Source organism: Hydra vulgaris, chromosome 13 (genome assembly GCF_038396675.1).
Source record: "Hydra vulgaris chromosome 13, alternate assembly HydraT2T_AEP".
In the NCBI taxonomy this organism is placed as follows: domain Eukaryota; kingdom Metazoa; phylum Cnidaria; class Hydrozoa; order Anthoathecata; family Hydridae; genus Hydra; species Hydra vulgaris.
In genome coordinates, this window is record NC_088932.1 from 22,949,976 (window position 1) to 22,975,283 (window position 25,308).

The window sequence follows — 25,308 nt, forward strand, 5'->3', positions numbered from 1 at the left end:
ATTAAAACAAAGTAAGATATTATACTTTTTTTAAATACATGTAAAAAAAATATGAACCAGTAAATCAAAACAACCAAAAACTAAATTTCCCAGATAAACACTTTATACTTGACATGGAAATATCTGTTATCAAAGATGGTAGATTTGTTTAGTAGTTGTATCTTATGAGTGGTATATGGAGGGATACTAAGCACATGAATGTGATAGTTTCTAGCATATTCAATAAACAATATTTTTTTATGTAACTCATGCCCATCAAAAATCAATAGAACTGGATTGCTTAGAGATTCATGAACATATTTTTGAAAATGCCCCAACCATTTAAGAAAAATATCTCCATTCATCCAGCCGCTGCATGAATTTACAATATTATCAGGGGTTGCCTCATCAATGTTAGTTTACCAACTTGTCTTTTTCCTTTTACAGAGAAAATTATTTGATTTTTATGAACGCATGAAGCACAAGTTCCATTAACATTAAGTACCTATGATGCTGGAAAATTGTGTTTTTCAGTCAACTGTGTTAACATATTAAAAAAACAATCTACTTGAGGTTTGTGGAAACCAACAGCTCGCATAAGACTTGTAGACTAAAATGTTCTTAACACTAATTAAGTCATAAACTAACCTCAAAAATTCATACCGAGAAAGTCCTAAAAATTGATTATCCAAATTTTTCACATATTCAACAAGTTTGATTTCAAATTCATCATTAAAAGTGTTTTGAAAACGTTCGAATATGGGGCACAACTTTTTTTGAGAATTTAGGCTTTTAATTCGGTCATAAAGTGGATTACGTGGTATTTGACATTTTTTTAAAGCACTTCTAATGGAATTTTTTTTTCAGTTGCCATATTTATTGCTTTTAACAAATTTTCTTCACACCAACTACCAACTCTTAGCTTTTTTTATTTGCTTTTTTTGTGAATTAACAAAATGAAATCTATAAACAAAACTTATTTACAATTTAAAACTGTAGTATATATTAACTTTCCCTTTAGAATATTGTTAGTAATTACATAATTTTTATTTTTTTAATTAATAAACGGTGCCTTTTAACAAAAATAATGGAAAAAAACGCAAAAATTTCAATTTATAAATGAGATAAATTGTCCGGAGCTACCTTTCAAACGTGTGTCCGGTATCACCCGTTCATAACTCATTTCAAAGTACCATTTTTAAAACCATTCATAAAAGTATAAAACAAAATTATTTTTTTTACAAATATTGTTAGTAAAATTTTCATCATAAATAAATAAAAAGTTAAATGTAAACAAAAAAATTTGATATAATAATAAGTGAATTAAATAGATGATACACTGTTATCCTGATGTTAGCAAACAATGATTTACTCTGCCATTCGATCGCTTTCGAATATTGGGGCGAATACTTTTCATATGCCTTAAAATTACTAAAATTATGTTTTTATGGTACTCAATACCAAACAGCTTCTTTAGTTTTAGCTGTACACCAAGTGTCCGTGGCTACCCGCCGTTCGGAAATACCCAACTTTCCCCAAAAAATTTAATCGTAAATAAGTTTTCCTTTAGTTTAGAGCATTTCACAGCACGCTCTCAGACATGAAAAACATTCATGCTATATGTGAGATTTGTTTATGCTTTGCATACTCCATGCAGTATATGAACATATACTACATATAGTATATAAATTTTTAACAGTGCATATGAGATTTTGTTATTTTCAGCAAGTTTTCCTGCCCTCATAATATCTCATAATATCTAATATCAAGATTGTTTTGCTTAAATTAATTTTAACAATTTTCTAACGTTTAGTTCTCTTCGCAATCACAGAATTTATCGCTATCACTGACTATATCCTTATCATTGACTTTATCGCTATCACTGACCATAGCAACAGCCATAATTTGGATGTTGATTTGGTCAAGTAGCAACATCCATATTTCGACGTCAAATCTAATAGTAAATGATCAAAATGTTATTGATGACTCTAACTCAGTTTTTGCAGCTTTTTCAGCTACATTCACCCTGCAGTAAACAATTCTAAATTTGAAAAAAAAGAAATCGCAAAAAGTTTATCAAGTTTAAGCTTCAAGTGTTTGTTGTTGCCCTTTTGAGCTTTTATCGAGCTATTTTAGAGAATACATATCAACCTCTACTGAGTTTTAGTCTTATAACTTTAGTACCATAAACTATAGGACCTCCAAAACGTTGCTCTGCTAGTGTTAATGGATTTTTTGGTTTTCTTACTATCTAATAATGTACTTTTTCTATTTTGAATATATTATAAATCTGAAAGATAAAAATGCAATAATAATAGAAATTAATTTGAAAATAAATCTATATCAATTATTATTATATTGATAATTATAACGCATATTGATATTTATAACGCATCATATTGATAATTATAACGCATATTTGAATATTAACTTAATCACTAAATCGCAAAATAATGATTTAAAAAACAAAAAATATTTTATTATACTTAACATTTAACTTTTGCTCCAAAATATTGAAAATGTCTTTTATTCTGATTTTAAAAAAGTCTCCCACAAGGTAGTTTGTAAGTAATATTTAAACTAGTATATAACTTGTTTTTACAGTAGCGGTAGCATTATGACTTTCTAAAACTTTTCTTGAACCTTATGGTACTTTCTAGAATTTTCTGGGCTGTCCTGGATGTTTTTAAAAATTTTTGAAACTTTCTAGAACTTTTTGGAGTCTTCTAGATGTTTGTAGAAATTAGCAAGATTTAAACTATATAAGCTGGCTGATTGAGCAACGTTGATAAATGCATATGAATCTGTATTCACTAGAAGTACATAATAGACAATAGCACTTATTTGTTATAGCTGTCTTTCAGAAATATAATTATGTATTATTTTTATTCATAATGTCCTATTGGAAAGTGCTTCGACTACCAAAAAAAGCAACAGGAAAACCTGGATGAGGAGTCTTGAACAATTTTATAAGAACATAAGAAAAGAAGAACTGCTTTACTAGAAGGATAATTACTTGACAAAAACAGCATGAGACCACTCAAAATCTAAATTGGTGGTCGCTACCTGTTCCTGGGAAAATCCATTAACAAGAAATGCATAATACAAACTGAGAAAGAAGGTTCAAATTTATGGCAAAAGAAATTAAGATTGCTACAAACTAAACTAATAAATTTAGGTACAATTTTAATTAGTTTATTAATTTAAATTACTATTATTTATATAACACTTAATTTAGGTACAACTAATTTAGATTAATTCAAGTTTTGCCTAATCTGGATCAATTGATATCTTGGATTGTGCGTCTTCGCACAATCCATTGAATAAAGTTTTCAACAAAACAATACAAAAAAAGATTTTGAATGGCTCTGCAATGAGCCCAAAAGATTGTTTCATCTTCTGATTGAGAGCAAAGGACAGGTTGGGTGTACAAATGGAAGACTGCTTTAAAAGAAAGTTTAAAATCTATCTTTTCATCTAAAAGAAGGTAAACGTTTTAAAAGCTTACTTCAACAACATTAAAAGTAACAGCTACAACGTCAACTTCCGAATCCAAGTCTGAGGTAGAATATTAAGAGTCTGAAGATTCAGAAGAACAGTCCACAAGTACAAACAAGAACTACAGCAAAACCAAAACTTCTACCAAATTAGTAACATCTTCAAAAATATCAACAAGCAAAGTAGCAACCACCTGGAAGAAACAAAATGCCTAATGTCCGTTTATACCGGAACGTGTAAAGAACTACAAACAGCTAAAAAAGAATTTCAAGAATGGTAAAGAAATGATTACTGAAACAGCAGGATAGCTTGATAATATGAAATTTCATTTAACTCGGAAATTCTGCATTTTTGAGAATACTACAGGTATTTCCTAAAGTAAAGTTTTAAAAAATACGTTAATTAAATAATGCAAGTTGGAATTCCGGAGCAATAATAGTTTTTTTGGGAATTATTCTTCTAAAAGAGAGAAGAGACTCGTTACTCGATATTTTTAGGTTCATCTTTAACGGGTGAACAAACCATTGGTTTACTGACTAAATATACAATTCAGATGATTATCGGAAACTATGTAGCAGTGTAAAAGCTATGTAGCATCTTGAACGTTCACGAAAAATTGTTTAACTCAGTGAAAATGTGACATACATACAATATATATATATATATATAACACGTGAATAAACAATATTACAACCAAACTTGGTAGATTAATAAAAAAAAATATTTTTACTTTGTGGGGCATTCATAAAGTATGTACGCAATAAATACATTAACTAATGAACCCTACCTCCTCGTAAGCAACAGCATGTTTTTAACGATAAACCTTCCCTTGCTCTGCGTACCTACGCAATAATTATTACAAAATTTACCTTTTCTAACGCATAAACTTTTCAAAACATTGTAAATATAAAAACCCATTAGTTTATTTAAAACATCTATGTTACACAATGGGGTGGGTCATATTTTTCTAATTTATTGTCGCTATTACAAAAAGTTCATATAATATGAAAATAATAAGATGAAAACTCAAGCTTCCTTTAACACCTAGGGTGGCAACTTTTTTTTAAACTTTTTAATAACGCTTTTCTACGTAGTTCGAATTTACCAATAATTCAAATAAAATAACTTAAATTTTATTTAATTAACTATACCCATATTTGATATTGACATTCATTATTACTTTATCTTTCACTGTTTTATTGTTTAAGATTGGTGAATTATAATCGTACGTGTTAGAAGTCACGCAAAGAAGCGAGTTAAAATTCACGCATTTTTTATGATTATTATTAAGGTTATTATTTTAAGATTATTATATTAATGACTATTACAGTTAAAGAATTGTCATGGAAGTTTTAATATGTACGTATATATACGTATAAGACTTTATGTAAAGAACGTGACAGAATATAAAACTTTTAAATAATTATTTTTCAAAATATAATCGCAATAATACTCACAATAATGCGAGTGTTGCATTATAGAGTGTTCTGAATGCATATTGCGAAATTAATATTGAAATATGCATGCTTTAAATACGTTTTGACTGTTAATGTTTAACGCAAAGTAGAACTGTTTGAATGTTTGTCTATTGATTTGTTGGCGCTTGATATTTACGATCATTAGAAAACATTACTTTTTTTAATTTAGGTTTTGTAAATATGGATTTCGATTGACTTTTTATTCTTATTCTTTTTAGATTGCATAATAAACTTGGAGAAAACTTTTATTAAAACCGGAAGAGACAAGGAAACTCAGTATTTGGCTAACCTTGTAAACTTCCAGAAGGTCATTTGCCGACATAAGCAGAATTCATTAAGCATTATCTATTCATCAGACACGTAAAGACTTTCTCACAATCCTTAGATTCTAATGAACCATCAATCAGAGGTGTAAATAAAATAGTAGCTGATAATTTAATAAACATATGGTTGAAGACTGGGTTGCCAACGATTTTATATAACAGCATTCTGAAAAACTTGGATTAATTGGTTACTGATACAAAATGATTGAGGAAATATGTGGATATAATGAGAAATTCATCTGCGTTTCAGTGTCTACTTGGTTCGTTCTAATAAAGTATTTGACATTTTTCCTTACAAATGTGTTAGTCGTGGTATAAGGAACCGGTCAAACTGCCATTATTCCATCAAAGTTCCTTTGAAGGAATCGGAGTATTAGCTCGATCAAAAGAGTTATCGCAAAATGTACATTTTCCAGATTGACTAAGTAGAAAATTCGTAATGAACGGGAAATTCAGTTCGAAAAAAATAATGCAAAAACATGCCAAGCTTCGTCAACGACAACAACTCTTTCCTGCTTGAACGATAAATAAAGCAGTTGTTGAGAATATGATGAGGAATTCAACGAAGCCACTGAATCAGAAGACAGCTCACATAGTGAACTTTATCCCAAGTTTAGCTATATATCTCAGTACAAATAGCTTTGTCAAATAACGGAACGAACAGGAGTTAGCAACCGAGATGCATGCAAAATTGTTAACGCTTGCTTGAAAGATATACCATTCGGTTTGTGATAATAGCTAATCGTTATAAAACTTTATTGTTAAGTTTATAAAATTCTTGTCATAATGTTATTAAAGTTAATTGATGTAATTTATTAGTCAAGTCATAAGCTATTTTTGTATATAATTACGCCCTCGAGATTTTTGTTTCTGTATAAAAGTAGTAAATTGAATTTAATAAAAAGAGTCAAAAAATAAAAGTAAAACAAAGTTGTCGTAATAACAAGCTATTTCGGCAGTATGGCATCTATGGCGAATATGATTGGAAAATTTGATGGATCTGGAGATGTTGTAGTGTGGCTAAAAAGATCAAACTGGTGGGAGAGCTGCAAAATATGGGCGATCTTTCATTGATCATTCCGCTGTTTCTTGAAGGCAGTGCGTTCGCATTATATGAGCAACTTGGGGAGAGCCAAAAAGCCGCCGCTGCGGACATTGAAAAAGCTCTACTAGATGCATTTGCAGTCGATGGTTTTCAAGCTTATGAGCAGTTCAGAGATCTAGATGGAATGACAGTGAATCTTTTAATGTGTATTTGGCCAGTTTACGTCAACTTATGGGTTTGATCAACATTGAAAGCGAAGAATTATTGCTAAGAGCGTTCATAACTGGATTGCCGGATGAAATTTTAAAGCAGCTACGAGCACAAGTGAAAATATTTGGGATCAGGTTACAGGATGCATTAAACCATGCACAAGTACTCATGAGGAAAAAAACAAAAGATGAGTATGTTTCAACAACAATCTCTGGTGTTGAAACATACTCATCCGCTACTGATTTTAACTGCTATAAGTGTGGCAAGCCTGGACATGTTGCCAGAATCTGTTTTTCGAAGAAACAAATTGTTAATGATGGAATAAAATGCTTTAGATTTGGGAAATCTGGTCACATTGCAAGATTTTGTTCATTGCATCAGGGAAACTCAAATGGGGAATCGCGAGAGCCAGATGTTTCCCTAAACAACTAACGGTGCTTCTAATATGCACTGTGCAAGTGAACACCTTTGCTGGAAAAGCACTGGTTGACAGCGGATGTACGCGAACTATTATTTCGGCGGTCAGAAAACCGGTGTTCGTATCAGAAGAAATGAACTAATGGTGTTGGCTGTTAATGGAGAATTTGTGAAAACGGAGGAAGAAGCTACAGTAACATTGATTATTGAAGGAAAAAAGCTCAAAACATCAGTAATGATTCTGAAAAGTGTTGTCAATGGTATTGATGCTATTATTGGTATGGATATCATTAATCGCCATGGAGGAGTGCATTTGTACAATGGAAAAATTAAATTTGGTTTTGTTTCAATTCATGCAGAGAAACAAGCTGTTGGTGTAAAGGACAAGGATTTTGTTGCAACTTTTTAGAAATGAAAAAAGGAGCTTTGTTGGAAACGTGGAAACATCATTTCAAAGTCACAAGATATCAAAACTGAAAAAGTAACACGACGGAAACTTTTTTCAATATGTGGACACTTATTGGGTCACTATCCTGTTGGAGGGTGGCTTAGAATTGCCTGCAGTTTTATAAAACGTCATAGTCAAGGAAATACTTGGGATGATCTAATTGGAGATCAAGCTCAGTCATGGTTAATCGAAATGTTGCGCCAATTAGAAGTTTGTGATTCTGTGAGACGGAAATGGAATGCTAAAAGGATTCAAAATGGAGCAACCCCGTCCTGCAAAAACAAAGCTGACGTGTTGACAAGAGTTCCAAAGACTTGGTTAAATGGGCTCTCAAGAAGAAGTACTAAAGAGCTATGTGGAGTAAGTATTGCTGAAGAAATTCATAATTGTCAATCAAAGCATCATTTTTGCGTTAATCGGACAATGTTTACAGTGTAACGGAGACTTCCGCACGTATTAAGAAAAGATGTTGAAGAATGTGCTCGCAAATGTTGTCAATGTAATTCAATTGATCCAGCGCCAATAAAATGGAAAAATGGAGTGCTAGTTGTACCAGACACATGGTATCGAATTGCTTATGATGTGACTCACTATAAAGGGTCGCCATATTTAACAATGATTGACTGTGGACCAAGTCGGTTTGCAATTTGGAGAAAGTTGCCTCGCGAAGATACCAAAAATGTAGTAAGTCAATTGGAATCCGTATTTAGGGAGCATGGCCCACCGCAAGAACTGTTAATGGAAAATGGAGCGGTGTTTAAATCTGGTTAATTTTCAAATATATGTGAAAAATGGTGTGTAAAAAAGAAGTATAGATGTGCATATGGAAATGGGATTGTGGAGCGTAACCACTGCACAGTAAAACGAACAGCTGCGAGGGCACAAACATGTCCGTTAGTAGCGGTATTTTGGTACAATGTAACACCAACGGTGGGAACAAACGAGGAATCTGCAACTGCTTCTCAAAAAAATAAGTAAGTTTGGCGTCTACCAATTCAAGAGGAGAAAAACACTGAAACTCAGGAAAGATTACGACAAGTTATAAAAACTTATAGAATTGGAGAACAAGTTTATGTTCGCCCCGCTGATGCAAACTGCACTTCAGTTTGGAAAATTGGTACTGTAACTGACATACTCACAAACACAAATATTGAAATTGATGGTGTACCATGTGCAGGACGTGAGAATAGCTCCTGCCTCAAATTCTTCAAACGCTTCAAGTAAAATTGTTATCAGTGAAGAGGTTGACAGCGATGAAAGTGATTTAGAAGATTTAGACATTTTTGCAGCACGAGAGGAAGGAACCGAAGAAACTGTTGTTGACGCTGAGGAGGAAGCTGACGGCAGAGAAATCGTCGATAATTTATTACCAGCAATCAGACGATCAACCAGAGAAAAGAGAAAGCCGAAATATTTAAATGACTATGTTACTTAAGAACTTCAGTTCTTGGGGTGATGTGATAATAGCTGATCGTTATAAAACTTTATTGTTACCTTTATAAAATTCTAGTCATAATGTTATTAAAGTTAATTGATGTAATTTATTAGTCAAGTCATAAGCTATTTTTGTATATAATTTCGCCCTCGAGAATTTTTGTTTCTGTATAAAAGTTGTAAATAGAATTTATTAAAAAGAGTCAAAAAATAAAAGTAAAACAAAGTTGTCGTAATAACACGGTTCACCATAATACATATTAGATTCAGCAAGAGTAAGAAGAATAAGAAACCTGTGGCGACAAAAAGACAATGAAACAAGATGTTACTAGAACCCAGGGCCGCCGAGAGGGGGAGGGGTCAAAGGGACAGTTTGTCCCGAGCAGCAGATGTCGATGGGGCGCCAGATGCCGAAGTAAAATCAAAATAGTTTTTTAATCATAAAATGCCATAATTGAAGTGTATATATTACTCGGGTTATATTATTATTTTTAATTCCTCGAAAAAATTTTAAAATAATAGCTCATCATAGATTTTAAAATACTAGCTCATCATAGATTTCGTACTCTAAACGCTATTGAATTAAAAATGTCCCTTGAGATTTTCGCATTCATCAGACTAAAGTTATAAAAAGTAAACGTTGATAATAGACCATTTCGCTATTAATTTTGCGCGAGCTTCTGCGTAAAGCATTATGGGATAATCAAGGCGCAAACAATTACAACAAACATTATTAACAAGAAAGTCACTTGAAATTTTGTCTGATTCTTCCTCTGATGACGAAAAAAATATTGCCTTTATGGATGAAATAAAAAGTTGGAAAGTAGAAAAATTAAAAGAATTTCTTCAAGCAAGGAGTATTTCTCTTGGTCAAAATCCTGCAAGAGCAAAGTTGCTAAAAAACGTGTATTATGCCAGTACACTTAAAAAAAGTTTAATTTTCGAGTTCCATTTAGGTAACATTTTAACGTCTTTGCATCTCCAAAATATAAGTTGCAAACTACCATTAAAAAGTTTAATATGGTCTTTAATTATGTACTTTTCCGGATACCTTCTATCATTGCTACAGTTTTGAACAACGCAGTGATCACCCTCACCCATGTATAGATAACTGTTTACTTCCTTTAAAATATTGTTTTGATTTGTTTGCGCCTCGGTTATCCCATAATGCTTTTCGCTGATATCGCGCAAAGTTTATAGCGAAATGGTTTATTAGCAATAACAAACTATGATTACAATTTAGAAATATTGCTATTCAGAATTTAGAAAAGAATAGTAAATATTTTTCAACTCTTTACGATCAACTTGTTTATGGTAATTCATGTTTAAGATTTATATTTAGCTATTGAAATATTGATTTATGACATTAGCTTTTTGAGATTGAGTTTATATTTTTTTGATGAGCTTGCGTAGTTGGCTATGCTATTATTTTATTGATGCGTACGGTCATTTATAGTAACTGTTAATAATGAATCGTAAAAAACTTTCTTGTGCCCAAAATAGCGCATTGGCTTTCAAAAGGTCAAAAGAATGTGAAAAAAATTAACAAACGCTCCAAGAATTACATTGGTTTTACAAAGCTACTAATTAAAATACTGATTTGAAGGTGAGTTAGTAGAAATATATAGGTCTATATATATATATATATATATATATATATATATATATATATATATATATATATATATATATATATATATATATATATATATATATATATATATATATATATATATATATATATTATTTTCGAACCAATTTACGAATACTAATTAATCTTTTTTAAAGTTAGAATAGAATTATATTATTATGATAATGATGATTGCGTTGAGGATACCGTTGATCTACATTCTCTTAGTTCAGTGGAAAATGAAACAGACAACAGTTTTAATGATTAATTGAAACCCGAAGAAAATAAAGATTTTTACACAAACAATAATTCAAAATAGTTAAATAATTAATTAAATATTAAGTTTTAATTCATTTTTTTAATTCAGGCGTTGAAAATGACCCAGCACTCTGGCCATCAATTCTTGAGCAAAAAGAAAAAGATTTCCCACGAGATGCTTCTAATAACAGGGCCTTCCCAAAAGAAGTTCTTTTCATTGCATTGCATAATCGAGAAAAATTTCAAAGAGATTATTTGATATGGAGATCATCGTCCAACTCTCATTTTTGTTTCCGGTGTTCTTTATTTGGATGTGAAAATTCCGGATCCAATGGGGATCGATCTCTTTTTCTTCGCTGGAATGGAGGAATAAGAAATGACTAGAGAAAATTGAGTGATTGTATCAAAAGTCATCATAGCAACCCAGTTCATCAAAGTCATTATCTCAATTGGAAGACTTTGCACTCAGCTCTTGTCAATCAGCACGGAATTGACTCAGAGTTCCAAAAGGCATTAGGAAAGGAAGTAGCAAGATGGCGTGAAATACTTCGTTGTATTTTAAATGCAATTTTATTTTTAGCATCTCAAAACTTATCTATAAAAGTAAATATTCTAGGCCAGAACTCTAAATAATTAAGAATAAGTTCTTTATTATTACAGAGCTTCTATGATATACATTTACTAACGTAGAAATTATTGTTTTAGGGCAATATTCGTTGATGGAGAAGAACGAGAAAAGAAACATTTTAAGTTGTCTTGAACTTATTTCACGTCACAACGAAACATTAAAGAATCATCTTGAAACGGTTGCAGTTATCAAAATAAGGTAACCAGAATGCAAGCTCACTATCTCTCCTGGCAATCACAAAACGAATTCATCAGTGAATGCGCTACATTAGTTCAAGAAGCAGTTGTGAAAGAAGTAAAAGATGTCGTATACTTTGCGATAATTACCGATGGGACCCCAGATGTATCTCACACCGAATAAATTACGTTTATTCTTCGATTTGGAAGAATAAACGTAAATTTGAAATCCATTCGAAATCAACTCTTAGGAAAGAAAACTTAAAATTCATATGAGTTAAAAGTTTTAACAGTTGCCAATTGTTCATTATTATTCATTATTTAAATGAGACCGTCAGTTTCAAAACCGGCCCTTTGACATTTTTTTCTATTTTGAATGAAGCACGCCAAATGTCTCGTAATGACTCGCACTATATTGAAAAATAAAGAAATGGTGCAAAACCGGTTCAACCCTATAGTTTTTACTATGTAAAATTCAGCAAATGGTGCAAAACCGGCTCTTTTTGTTTGTGCAGCTGCTTCAAAACCAGTTTTTTATTTCATCCAGTAGAAAAACACCTATCGTCAAGTGATCACAACAGTTGATATTGAAAATTCTAGAGTTGACACCTGCTCTGCATGTTCTGAACTTAAAACTAGAATCAAAAATACAAAAGATCTCCAAACCAGAGAAAAAATAATTTTAAAATTAAACATCCATTGCCAAAGAGCTGATGCTTATTTTGACAAGCTGAGGAAAGAAAGTGATGACCTTGTTACCCTCTCATTAGATTGTGAGAAGAACCAAGCCTTAACTAAACTATTAGATCAAGCGGCATATATAAGAAGCAGCTCAACTTTTATAATTTTACAATTGTAAAAGGGAGCTCTCATAATACACTTAACAAAGAAAATATTGATTCTCACTATTGGACAGAGGGGGAGCAATATAAGGGATCAAATGAAATTGCATCTGCTCTTTTTTTTTATCTCTGAACAATTTAAGCATGTCTAACAACATAAAAAGAGTCAGATTGTGCTGTGATGGATTCGCTGGGCAATATAAGAATACAGTAATGATTGGTATGATCAGTTATTGGCTCCACAATAAAGCTCCTCCTCATATTCAAACAGTGGAATTGGATTTCCAAGTGACAGGTCACTCCTTTATCCCACCAGATAGGGTGTTTGGCACCATTGAAAAGGTCATCAATAAGAAGGAGATCATTTTTGCCCCAGAGAGTATGTGGAGGTCATTGAAAAACATTCTGCAGTTTTCCACTTAGGAAAAGATTATGAAATTTTTGATTGGAAAAGTTATTTGAATACAATTCTAAGAAATAATGTTTCTTGGCATGTCAAAATGGCTAGTTGTAAATGAGTTATTGTGTTAATAAGACCAAGAACTATTGAGGTAAGAGGTGAACCTTTTTATACAGTAGAAGTTAATGCTTTTAAGTCATTGACCAAGAAAGGTAAAAATTTTAGTTCAATTAAATTACCAATCATTCATTCACAAATTAAAATTAACCCAAAGAAAATAAAGGATGTAGAAAAGTTATTGAACTCTTATTTTGGTGTTGATTGAAGACAAGATCAAAATCTTGAGCTTTACAATAAAATCATACCTAATGAGGATATAGATAGCATTGACTCTGATCAGGACAGTGAAGCAGAAGAAAATAATGAGCTGTGCTGTGGTGAAGATGGATCATCTGATGTTGATGATGTTGATGTTAGGATTTAGTAATTTAAATTTTGTGAATTTGAAACTATTTTATTGTAGAGAATTTTTTTATTATGACATTGACTTGCCTTTTTAATGTGTTTTTTAAGGTGCAAATAAAAAAAAGAAAGCTATATAATTTTTATCTTGCTTTTTATTATATAAGTAAGTTCAATCTTTCGAATGTTGTTCACACATGTATTTGTGGCCTATACATGTCTAGCAGAAATTTTATGCACACAATAAATTTATATAATAACACCTGCCCGCTGAATGTGCCATTTATTATATTGAAACTATATAATGAAACATCATATTGCAAGAACCATAATAAATTTCTCATTAAAAACTTTTTCAGTTTTGTGTTTCTTCTACTATAAAACCCAGGTAGCTAAAACTTATATGACATGTAATGCAGGTATTTCTTCAATTTTTATGATCACTAATAATTAGTTACGTTATTACATTTTAATCGAAATTTAATACATGGAAAAAATTATTTCGAAATATATTTAACTTTTTGAAAATATTAGCGGGCTATCCTGCTAAAAAAAGGGGGGAGAGAGTTTTCTAAAATTGTCCATAGATGGCGTAAATATACTTAAAAGCGTGTGAAATTTAAATAATCATGGGTTCCAACGAAAATTAATCACAAAACAATTAAAATTTTGTTAAAATGTGCAGTGGCTGGATCAAAACCGGTTCTTTTTTGAAAAAAAATGCCCTTTAATTAAATATTACTATTCAATGATAATCACAATTACTGGTATTCACATAGAAAACCATTCATTAGTGACTAAACATGAGGTGAATATGTTTTTTTTAATTTTTTTATTTGTACAAAAAAAGGTGTATCCTGTAAAATTTGCTTTAGTGCAAAGGGCCGGTTTTGAAGCTGACGGTCTCAAATGTTTATTTAGATTTATCTAATAGATTAAGGTAGTACAATTTTTTTATATATGATATTATTTTTAAAAGTTGTATTTTTATTAATATTCCGAATAAAAATTAAAAAAAAGTTCTTTTCAAACATTGGAGAAACATTGTTTTAATATGAATTTTTGTGTTTTACAGTGCAGCCTATATTTCAAATGTTAAAAAGAATTGATTTGTATCAGTGCCAGAAATTGAATGCATACCAACAATTTCCATAAGTCATAAAAATATTATGAATCTATAAGCAAGTATATATTTTTAGCATTAAAAATTTGCCCCTCTGTCTTTAATTTTATTTGCTTTATTAATGGTTGTTGTATTTACTTTTATAAATTCTAAATATAATATGTAATTTGTTATATAGTTTCTTAAGAATATTATTAACTTAATTGTTTCAAGCTAAAATTGTATATCCTTAAGATATGCATGTATTATTGGCATGATTGGTAAGCATTGAAGTGCAGCTTGATGAACTGCAAAACATATCAAATTTAGTTTTAAGCATAATTAAAAAGAATAACAAAGATATGCCATTTAATGCCTTTTGGGTGATCAGTGTCATTGCCACTAAAAGCAGTAGAGATTTTAAGTACTTTAGAAGAATAATTAAAAGACAAGAAAATACTTAAGCATATAATAAATATTTTTTTATGATCCATTTATGCACTTTGTATGATATATTATACAAACTATGTACAAAATGCTCTTTGAAGGTTTTTTGTGAATGAGATTTTGTATTAATTTGAGTCTAACCAGAAGTAACTTTAATTATTGCTAAGTTGTATATTTTTACAGGTTAATTGTTTGGGACAAATTGAATGAAGGAGATTGTATATGATATTTACTAAGAATAGATAAAATGGTCTAGCTGTAAAATTAAACTATGCTGGGAGAGGAAAAATGTTGATTGTATATGTTACTATTGGTAAGTGGCTTTGAAAAGTTATTTTTTCAGTTTCAATTTTGCATTATACAATTACTTTCAATTTGTTATATTTCTTTGGTGCATAAATAAACAAACAACTAATTTTTTTGCAGAAGCTGTGTAATCAAATAAGCATGGCTTAGGCGTTCATGTGATAGAGATGGTGGAAGAAAAGCTAATAGTTACGGGCACCAAATATATCATAAGCTAAACACAATTCAATTACAAGTAGCTAAACCAATATAGAAACTACTTCTTAAATTTTATAGGGAATTTGTTTTTTTAAACTTAATGTGTTAGTTTTTGGTTTTTGTTTGGTGTTTGCAATATTTATATTTAACGGAGAAATTATGTAAACTAAATACTTGTATCATACATTTTTGTTTTTATTTCTCTATAAATTTCAATGTAGCGATGTGAATCATCTATTTGTAACAACGATCTAATACTGCATAAAATGTAAGGCCAATATACAACATTAGTTGCTGGATTCGGTATAGAGCTAATTTATAATAACATTTGATTCACCTTTTATGCAACATTGGCCCAATGCTACATACGATATTGGGCCAATTTTGTATACAACGTTAGGTCAATATTGTATACAACGTTGGGCAAATTTTGTGTACAACGTTGGAACAATGCCTAAACAATGATCAAACCTGCATTGGGCCAATTTCGAATTTTAACGTTGGCCGATTGTATCACTATGCATTAGCCCAACGTTGGGCCAATGTAAGCTTGCTTCTGGGTTATTGTTATTGTTTCTCCAAATATCATCCCTCCTATGTTGATCAAGTTTTATTTTAATTAATTTTTTGTTTTTTTAAAACCATATCCATAACAGTCCTCTAATTTGCTTGCCTTGAAAAGCATTACAATCTATAACTGATCTTTTTTCTCTGATGTGTAATTTTCATTGATATTTGTAACAGTTAAAAAATAATCAATATTTAAAAAATGTAAACGTTTTACAATATTCATGTTTGCATGTAGACAAACATAAGCATTGTGTGTTACATTTATGGATTTAATTTTAAATTTTAAAAAAACTTTTACTAGCTATAAAAAATAATATAATAAAAAAAAAAAAATTGGTCTGTCATTTTGCAATGGGATTCGAAGCTTTAATCTTTTGACAGCTCTTAACGAAGAAAGTGTAGCAGTTCTTATAAGCGATAATTATTCACATAATTTATTTGTACTTATTTGTTTATTTATATACTATGTATAGTATGCAAAAAAATTAACTTCTATTTGCAGGTCAAAAGTTATTGGTATTTAATTAAAGATTTAACAGGTAAAATTCACTGTGATGTGCCGTGAAAGTCGTGCAAAGTTGAAAAAGATTTTCATTATATGCTTTGAGAAGCAAGCAACTTTAATCGAAATTGAGTTAAAGAGACCTCTCCTTTGGCTAGTACGTTGCCATCATCACAACAAACCACATATCAAACATGCATTTACCACGTTACGAGGAGATAGCAAGGGTTCAGATGAACCTATTTTAAACGTTTCCAAGCCGAATTTTCAAAAACATTGGTTACTCAAACCATACTATTTTGAGTGGCCTACTGATCTACCTACATCAAATCAGAAATATTTTATCAATCAAAATTAATTCTAAAAGAAACTTTTTTTCTAATCCAAGACCAAGTTTTTTAAATTTGGAAACCAAAGTTTTTGACATTAAATTCTTCAAGTTTTTTTTATTTTTCAATTGAGCCATGATCTTGGTTTTTTTTTAATGTATTAGGACTAATAAACAATCAAGAATAAAGTTATCCGGAGCACTTCAATCTTATAAGATTATTATGTTATCTGCTCAAATCCCAACAACGTCTACTTTGATCACATTTGTCCTCAAAGTGGTGAAGCATTGTTGTTGTTAAAGCGATCATTTTAGTTTTAAATGACAAAAATTCTCTCGTGACTTTACAAAGTGTTGTTTGTGATGGAACCAATGTAAACACGGGCTAACATGGTATCATTTGTTTACTTGAAACTCGTTTTGGCAAGCCTCTTCAATAGTGCATTTTTTCGTTTTATTTGAATGAGCTGCCTCTCAGAGCAATTTTCATTGCACTTTATGGCAGTACATCTGGTCCTACTGTATTCAAAGGCAATCTTGGTGAACAACTATCTTTTTATGTTAATTTTTCTACCGATAGTTGACTGATGAGAAATACTTACTTAAAGCATGCAATGCTGTTATCAGGGATTTCAAAAACTTGGGTGTGAAAACGAAGAAGTATTTCACAAAAACTCCTCCCGGAAATCTCAATCATGTCAAGTCGCTAACATTCGCCAATCGCCTGCTTCGATTATACATTTTGACCGTAAAACCCACAACAAGTCTGATATTGTTGATTACATCACCAAAGTTTACTGTTTCTGTTAGTCTGATATTGTTGATTACATCACCAAAGTTTACTGTTCTGTTTTTAATCAAGAAAAAATGGAAATGCGTTGAAGCAGCTCGGATTTTTTTTTTATTTTGATTATGAAATGTATTTATAGTCTTAATCATCATGATTCAATAGCAATCCCCCAAAAGTATTGCAATGAAACTGTTATTTCGCTCACCCTGAAAGTGTTTTGTTGTCAGCCTTCAAAGATGATAACAAGAAAAAAGCGGTCAATGCAGCAAAGAAAATTATTACATGAAGAAAATAAGATAATACTAATGGGATACGTGTTTTCTCGCTATATAAAGTTTCTCTCAATTTCCATGAAATTGAGAGAAACTTTATATAACATTCATAGAAATAATCCACTGGTCAAATGTTGATCTCTCCCCCTCCGATTTTATCTGAATTGCACTATGAAGTCTTTTTAATCAATGTTGCAAATGGCACTCTACAAGTTCCTGATATTCCATGCCATTCTCAAAATGTTGAACGTCAAGTTAAAGGATTATCTAGAGTATCCAAGATTGTCACAACCTATGAAAAATATCATGGAATGCTTGTTTCCGCTTCAAACTCGAAACTTAAATATCCAAAATTCGACATTAAAAAGGACTTTATATTAGCATTTTGCATTTTCACATTCTATTTTAGTATACAAATATAGCTTTTATACTTTACATTGTGTTTTTATTTGTTTTCAGGTGATATGTAGACGAATGGATCTTACACCCATATAATATAAGCAAAAGTTTCCCCCTTTAAACTAAATTGAAAAGGGTTAATATTTTTCGTATAGTCGTTATACATGATGTATCAACTTTTCCCTCTAGTAACGATGCGAAAATCAGAAAAATTAAAAATATGACCCACCCTATTACACAATATAACATTGATTTATAAAAGTTGTGAAATTCAATGTATTTGAAAAAAAAGGGGAAATCATGTTTTAAGAGAGATAGAGTACGAGAGAAAAACCGCATACATAGTCAATTTCTTTGACACACACACGCACACACACTTCTTTGTATGCATTATATGTTCTAAGGTAACTTTAACTCCCCATACCTGTAGGTAAAAAGTCGGGTAACCCCGGACACTTAAGGAAAAAATAGATTGTACACATGTACTAACAAAAAACAACCAACCACCAAACGTGTGTCCGATACCACCCGATCACACCTTATTCACAAATACTAGTTTTAAAACCAGTGAATTTATAGTATTAAACGAATTTCTTTTTTTGGATAAGTTTTGTAAATAAAAAATACATTTAAAAAAAAAAGTTTTTAGTTTACATAAAAGTTAGGTATATTAATATATAAATCAAGTATGATTATACATAGCTCTTCTGATGGTGGGAAACAATACCCATATTTGTCAATTTCCAACATTGTCCATATGTAACATCAGAAACTTTTCCAATATTACATGGGCTAGTACTCAACCAACAAAACTTAAAAAAATATTATCTCTGCAAAAACATGCATGCAGACTTATACATTAGAAATAAAAATAAACATCCAAAACCATTAATAAAAGGCATGCAAATGATGAATATATATGAAATCAATATTTACCAACACCTAACTTTTATGTATAAATGTAACAACAACTTGATTCCAAAAAACTTTAATGATAAATTTACGACAAATGTAAACAAAAAGTATTCTCTTAGAATAAACCAATGGAATACTTATAAATTGCCAAGAATTAGTAAAAAGTATTCTGAAAATGAAATATCATGCGCGGACCAAAACTATTGAACACTTTTTAAAAAACAAAAAACTTAAATACGGTAAAATTTTTAAATTCCTTTAAGTTTGTAATAAAAAATGAAATTTTAAATTAGATAAATAATTTTCTTAATTTTTCAAAATGAAAATCGAATTCTATTATTATTAGTTTCTTACTTGTTTAATTGGCTCTTATTTTGATATTTAACAGAGTTGCCAGTGAATTTAAATGGCTATAATAGTCATTTACATTAAATCAAGAAAGTAAATAATATCATATAGTTTTAGCAATAGTTGCTAAAACTATATGATATTGTTTACTTTCTTGATTTATGCTTCTTGATTTAATGTAAATAATTATGCTTCTTGATTTAATGTAAATATTTATCATATTTTATTTTAACATGTAAAGCCCACATAGGGGCTCTATGAAAAGATTGTGGTGACTTTAGTTATCCGTATCGTCTTTGAGCCCCTGCTTGTTTTTTATAAATACCACTTTTTTGGAATGCAAATGTTTCTTCGTAATTATATTTCTTGTTATATAAACAGTAAATATATATTTTAGCCAATTGATTTGGCATATTATGATAGATATTTTGAAAATGCCATGTTTTCACTCAAATGATGTTTTTATGGTATTTAAAATCGTAAAACTTCTTTAGTTTTAGCTGTACATTAAGTGTCCGGAGTTACCCGCCGTCCGGGGCTACCCGACTTTCCCCTACCTAATTGAAGACCCCTTTGTTAAACAAATGTTAACAAATCCGAATAAGCAATTTGCTTCGACTTTTGTAAGTTACTTTTATTGACTCATTCTAAAGATGTACCATTTACTTGAATCATTTATTATCTTAAACTTTAAGACTCTAGAATTTTATAAGTAATATTTTAAGTCTTCAACGTTTAGAACACGAAAAGCGAAACAATGTGACCCGTAATATTACGGATAAACCTAAAGAATAATATATATTTTTTTGTAGTTATTTTTGGTGTTTCCAGATATCCTTACGGTCTTATCTCAAAGCTTATCAAAAATTGATCAAACATACAAAATTTATGACGCAAATAAAAAAATAAGACGCCAATATAACGGAAAGCCTTAACTTACTTCAAAGTTGTCCGTTATATTGACGTAAGTTTTTTATATTGCATAATTCTTAACGAGTTGCCAAAAATTCATCTACCAAAAAGTTTTTTCAGTATAAAACTATAAAACCTTAATTTCTGAAAACATTAGTGGTATTGTTTTGATCAAAATTTTATTTTAAAAAATTTAATATTTGTTCTTTTAAATCATTTTTTAGAGTAATAAATTCTTTTTTTGAAACCAAATGAACCCTTAATACTTTTAAAATCCAAATACCCTCAAAATACATAGTTTTAAAAGTAGGAGTTAACTTTCTTATTAAAAACTTTCATAAAAATAAATTAAGCAAAGTCTTAAAAATTTACCTACAAAAAAAGTTTCACCTGGCAGAAGCATTTTTACGGGGTTGGATGGAAGTTGGTATCTGAGACTTACTCAAAGGAGGAAATTTTTAATTTAGAGTCAATTTTTTTAGGAATATAGTTTTACTCGATGAGTCATTTACCTTTCATCTTATAAAATTAAATCTTACTTCCGATCTTTTATGGAAACCGTATATCAAATTCACTGCAAAATAATCATCTGCTAAGGTTGCATCTCTTTATCGAGCACGACACTTTCTTACTCTGAATTCTATTCTTTATCTCTATAAATCTCAAATCCGTCCTTTTATGGACGGATTTGAGATTAAAAACAATTCGGCTTTCAAGCACAGCACTCAACAGAACATGCAATTTTAGATTTAGTTAATAGCATAAGTGATTCTTTTAATAAAAAGCAATTTGTATTAGGAACTTTTATAGACCTATCCAAAGCATTTGACACAATTAATCATGATATCTTACTAAAAAAAATGGAAAAATACGGAATAAAAAATACTAGCCTAGATTGGTTTAAAAGTTATCTGTGCAACAGACAACTATGTGTTATTTCGAACAATAATAAGTATTCTAATTTACTAAAAATAAAATGCGGAGTTCCCCAAGGTTCCATTCTTGGTCCTCTTTTATTTTTAATTTATATTAACGATCTTCCACAATCACTAAAAAAACTTGATGCAATAATGTTTGCTGATGACACAAATTTATTTTATTCATCAGCATCAATTGAAAATCTCTTTGAATCTGCAAATGATGACCTTGAGAATCTAAACATTTGGTTTAAAGTAAATAAATTATCTTTAAATCAAGAAAAAATAAAATACATCTTGTTTCATTCCAACCAACAAAAAAACAAAATACCAAGCATGCTACCATTACTAAAAATTGATAACATAAACATCGAAAGAACTGCAACTATTAAATTTCTTGGGATAATTATTGACGAAACGATTTCTTGGAAACCCCATATAAAAACATTAAATACAAAAATATCAAAAAGTATCGGCATACTTTACAAAGTCAAAACTATACTTTCCCAGGAGAATCTGAAAGTTCTCTACTTTTCTTATATACAAAGTTATCTAACATATGCTAATATTGCCTGGGGAAGTACAAATAAATCTAAATTAAGTTCTCTATATACACACCAAAAACACGCATCAAGATTGATTTATAATAAAAATAAATTCACTCATGCCGATCCTTTACTTAAAAACTTGAATGCTTTAAATATCTATCAAATTAACATCTACCAAAATGTTTTATTTATGCTCAAATATAAGCTCGGACTTGTCCCAACTCATTTTACTAATAACTTTTTTCAAACCAACGCCAACAGATATACCACACGAGGAACCGGAAACTTTACATTGCCTATAAAAAAAACAAAATTTTGGAGATTTTCAATTGTATACCGTGGCCCCTATTTATACAACAAAACAATACCTCAAAATATAGAACTTACTAAATTGGATAATCTTATTGCCCTGAAGAAAAAACTAAAAGATCTCATAATTAACAAAACCAATTTTATCGATATGTATTAAATATAAAAGAACAATTAATATAATAAAATGTAAAAAGAACAATTTAAGCTATAAAAATAAATAAAAAATAAATAAAACATAAAATATAAAAAAATAAAAAAATAAAAAATGTTAGCAACTATACATAGTTAAATTTTTTCTGAACAGTAGACCTCAAAAAATTAATGTGTGTCTTTACTCTTTAAATTTTTAGTTTATTTTGTATTTTAAAGGTTCTCGATGAAAAGACTTTTCTTAGTCTTCTGCGAGTTTCCTTACAACTACATATTACTACTAATATATGTTGATATATATTTTCAACGAATAACATATATTTTCAACGACAACGACAAGCAAGTCCCTAGTAGCCCTGTGGTGCGACGGACTTGCGTATATTTTTTAAATGCATGGGTTAATAGCCAGCACATTATATTATAAACCACGAATTTATTTATTTTAATTCGCATGAGTTAAAATGTCAAACGCGCATGCGTTAACAGCATTGTTAACGCTCTTTAGATATTGTAAATATTTGTGGTGGACATTTATATAAACTGGAGACATGTAAATATTATTTGTTTTTGAAATATATAATAATGATTGTTGTTAAAAAAAAAAAAAAAAAAAAAAAAAAAAATTATTACATCTTTGTAACGTTGCTTCTCATTCTCTTTTCTACAAATACTATAATGGGAACTACTTTAAAGAGCTAGCGTCTCTTGTGCCATCTACTAGAATTCATTCTCAAGTTACTTGTCATTCAAACAAGTTTCATCCTTTTTCTGTGACTGCTCATAAGTGCTACAAAAACTCTTATTCTTCTAGTCTTTTTCCTCAAACATCAGTTCTTTGGAACTCGCTTCCTTCATCTTACTTTCCTGATTCATATAACTTGCAAGCTTTTAATTTTCTTTCAATTGTTATCTTGCTCCACAAACTTCATCTTTTCTCTTCCAGTAACTTTTAACTCTAGTAGCGGTTGCTTGCAGCGTTATTGGAAGCGAAGATGTAAAAAAAAAATTTGAGACATTTCAGTTGGCAGATTTTTAGTTTTGAAGACCTTATTACTACTATTTTTTTTTTCCAGAAATCATTCGGCAGTTCAAGACGCCCCCTACCCTCATTTTGTTTTTAAAATTGTTCCTGTGACTTGGTGCCACCATATTTTTTGTATCAAACCTTTAATAAAAATAAAAACTGCACATATTCGCACCTTTTTGAGTTATGTTTAAAAATGTGTTATGGCTCCTAAGTTAATTATGACTTATTTTTAATCAACTTCAATCAAGATTAAATACTTCCTATTTGAAAAAAATCAAGTTTTTATCTTGGTCAGATAAAGTTTTTTTTAATTAGTTAGTTAATAAAAAAACATTTGTTTTCATATATAAACACTAACATTTCTTGTCTTATTCTTATACTAAACCAATCAATGAGCATGATGCAACTTCTGTTATATATATAATTCGACGTTAATCAAGAATAGTATATATTACGTATAAATATCAAGAATAGCATATATTACGTAAAAACCTTATTTAGATATGTAAATTAACCGCTGATAAAAAGTTCTTTCATATTGTGGTTTTTTTTTCTTCTAGCTAATTTTCATACGGTAACTGAATACCAAGATTTGCAGAGGACATATAACATCTTTATCGACCTTCAAGGAACAATGAAAGTGAGTTTGAATAACTGAAGATATTAAAGTGAAAGTTGGAGCTATTTGAATTTGAAAGATAGTATAGAGAAAAGCAGACAGTTTGGTAATTTAAGAAACAAAAGAAATAGGAAAATATTTTCCTGCTTTTGGATGAAATTATTGCTAATTATCTTATGACGTAATTTTCTAGTCTCTTTGATCATTATGTAAATCACTGAAATAAATAGATAATAATCAACTATATAATAAGTGCGTTTCTTACAAACCCTCATCCTAATTTTGATATTTTAAAAGAATTTCCTTTAACCGCTTAAATTTATATTTGGTATCATAACTTTTTTTTTAACTAAAAATGTAGTATTATTAAAATTCAACATAAAAAAGATAGAACTTATTAAATTTTAATCAAAAAAAGTATTTAAAAAAATTAAAACTCTTATTCCTACGGGAATAAGAGTTTTAATTTTTAAGTAAACAAGTCCATAAATAATGCAACGCTAAATTTATTATAAAAGTCTAAAACATTTTTTCCATAAACTTTAAAAAGTATTAATCATAGTTTTATTACCGTTAAATTATTTTGTTCGTTTTCGATCAAAACAAGGCGGATCCTCCGTAAAGTCATTAAATTTGTGTGCGTTTGTAAATTTGGAATTAACATAAAATCTTTATAACATTAGCCCACCTCTTAAAATTAACAAAAAATTAATATAACTCACCCATATACGCTTCCAGAGAGTAGCTTGAGTCAGATGCTGTTAGTCAAAATGGTCAGATTTATTTTTTAACCTCTAAAATAAAATTTTTACCTTTGAACCCTCTGAAATCATGTCAAATATATTTATTTTTGAAAGATGATTTATTTTTGAGCATTTTTTGACCTATATAAGGCTCTGTGTGTTAGTTTGATGAGCAGCTAAGCATATGCCAATGCAACGTCAAAGTACGGCCAACTATATTCCTTTGTTGGCCCTATAATAGCGAATGCGTCAGCGTAACGTTTGTCCAACTAAAATGTGCTGCTCAGAAATGTTTAAGAATTAATACATCTTAAAATTGATGTCGTAATAAATTAAAATTTAGAAAAGTAGTTAAATTTATTTAATAAATTTATATCAATTTGCATAATTATATCTGAAGTATGAAACAAAATTAATGATAAATTTAATTCAATTGTAACCTTAAATAACTAATTTTAACTTTAAGTAGGTTTGCAATGATTTTTTTAACCACTTTTTGAAAACCTGTCAAAAGCCCAAACAGAAACTTAAAATAAAAATTCATTAAAATATTTTATCTAATAAAATCTACTCTGTGAAGATTTTTGTTAAAATCTGAAGCACCAGAGCCTTCACAATATTTTTGAACAGCCCAAGTTTTATGTGAAGAGGGGGAAGTAGTATTTTGGTAGAATC

The 25,308-nt window shown here is 29.9% G+C and overlaps 1 long non-coding RNA gene across 1 annotated transcript; it reads right to left on the reverse strand.

The window, feature by feature from the left end:
- Window positions 1-21,097: 21,097 nt before the first annotated feature.
- Window positions 21,098-24,885, reverse strand: LOC136089449 (uncharacterized). Its single transcript, XR_010643061.1, has 2 exons — window positions 24,613-24,885; window positions 21,098-22,078 (listed from the first exon to the last, which is right to left on the reverse strand). It is a non-coding gene; the product is annotated as an uncharacterized LOC136089449 (long non-coding RNA).
- Window positions 24,886-25,308: the final 423 nt, after the last annotated feature.